This window comes from Octopus bimaculoides, chromosome 22, assembly GCF_001194135.2.
Source record: "Octopus bimaculoides isolate UCB-OBI-ISO-001 chromosome 22, ASM119413v2, whole genome shotgun sequence".
Classification (NCBI taxonomy): Eukaryota; Metazoa; Mollusca; class Cephalopoda; order Octopoda; family Octopodidae; genus Octopus; species Octopus bimaculoides.
The window spans coordinates 36,305,355-36,307,883 of NC_069002.1; positions in this window are offsets into that span (position 1 = coordinate 36,305,355).

A 2,529-nucleotide genomic window follows, 5' to 3' on the forward strand; every position below is an offset into this window, starting at 1 on the left:
TATATATATATATATATATATATATATATATATATATATATATATAAATAATATATAGATATACATTTCTATATATCTATGTATATGCATATATATGTGCATGAATATACATACATATATATGCATATATATAAATACACATATATGTATATATATGTGTGTGTATGCATATTTTATTTATATATCTTTATATAAACGTATACGCATATATATATATACATACACACACACACATGTATGTATATATATATATACATACACACACACACATGTATGTATATATAATCACACACGCTCACATATATGTATCATGTTATCACGTATATATAGCTATATATATGTTCTGAGGTTAAATGTTCTCCTGTGACATCACATATAATACCACCTGCCTTGCAGAGATAGAGAACAAGTGCAAAAATGTGCAGGCAATGAGGGAATGAATGAAACTGCGAGATAGTGAGGCAAGGAAGGACGAGAGGGGAGAGAAGAGAGAGAGAGAGAGAGAGAGAGAGAGAGAGAGAGAAAGAGGACATATACAAAGAGAGGTTCGTGAGAGAGCAAGTGAGATCTAAATTGTTAATCTTTTATTGTATGTAGGTTATATATACAGCTTTCGCCCACACACACACAAATGATGATAGAATGGTACGTTGATAACTACCAACTCTAATATAGTTCAACAATATTTATAAATTTCTACTTGGTGCCACACGGAGGGACTGATTACTCTTTGATAACAATGGAAAGATAACTGTTGATAGCGTTGGTCCCTGAAATCAGCATCAGGTTTCCATGGCACCGTCATGTTATACATGTGACTTTGATATTTCATATCTGGCAGAACTAATCCCACTCCATGTTCCGACATAACTCATTTACTCGAAAGAGAAAGTGAGAGAAGGATTCGATTTCAATACTAAACTGGTATCTTCTTTATCGATCCCCAAATGCAAAAAGTCAAATTGGTTTTGGTGGGATTCGAAATCCAAGCGCTGGGAGCCGGAACGAATACAGCAAAGTATTCCCACGACTACAAAATTACTGTTAAGTAATGGAATGAGCTGCAGCCGTGTGACATAAACTCAGTATATCACAGTGTGGAAGTCTATATATATGCAAACGGTCAAAGCCAAGGGAGATTTTCTGACAGCCTAGGCGAAGCGGAGTCGCTTGACGAAGCAAAGAAACTCCTGAACAAGCTGAGGCATTATGCTGAGCCAGGAATGATTTGGTCCTTCTCAGATGAAAAGAACTTCTGCTAGGACCAGTTGCACATTACCCATTTTCTCCTAACCTAAAACACCATCTAATGTTACGTTTCATCTATAATGCTTACACGTCCGCTTGTATTGAATGTTGCATGTATAAATGCTTAAGTATTCATACACACATCCACATACACACACACAAGCATTTGCATATAGTAGTGGCGACGAGAGGCTGCTGAGAATCTCAGGTTGTGAAAAACCGCCAAGGAAACAGACTAAGCTTAACATATGCTTCTGAAACTCCAGGTCTTTTGCAAGGGAGACCAGCATGAATCACCTGATGGAGGAGAGAAAAAAAAATCAGTTGCGACATGCTCGGGCTTTGCGAGACGCGTAAGGGTTGAGTGTAAGATGGTGAAAGCGTAGCGTCTTGAAACTGGGTTTATCCAGAAGGTCCCAGAATAATCGGTGGCATAAGATGTGTGACCAGCATGAAATGGTCTGAGAAGGCCATCTCCCGCCGCTTCGTTTCTACAGGAACAGGTGTTTTCCTATTTATGTAAACGTATAGATATACATAAATGTATAGACGCACACACACACACACACATGCACGCGTATAAACTCTATATGCAACTGAAAATGACTATCATGATAACCACGCATATAGAGACATGCCAAATCGCGTATTTGTATATGGGTGAACGTGTTATTTATTCTGCCCTACACTTTTTCAGCAAGTGTGCAGATATACACAGCATTGAAAATTCATAAGTTAACATTAAAGCTTATATGATACAACATGCGTAAATGTCTATGGGTGTGTGTCAGCGGATGCATGCCACCAGTTTCATACACACACACATTCACAACACACAGATACACATTCTCAGCACACAAACACACACTCATAACACACCATACATATACAATGCATTTACACATAGTATGGAATGGGTTTCTTCCTGTTAAAATCTACTTACTTTTGTTTTTTTGTTTTTTTATTCAACCCGAGTGAATATGGATATATTTGACTTCTCTTTTCTATATCTATATGCAAATGCTTGTGTGTGTGTATGTGGATGTGTGTATGAATACTTAAGCATTTATACATGCAACATTCAATACAAGCGAACGTGTAAGCATTATAGATGAAACGTAACATTAGATGGTGTTTTAGGTTAGGAGAAAAATATTTCACGAAATAATGGACCAAGCGAGTTTGCTTTCCGTTCTCTTTTTTCGTTTACATCAGTCTTCAAGTCTTCATCCGATATTTGAACACAGTGAAGCATATATGCATACATGTACATATATATAT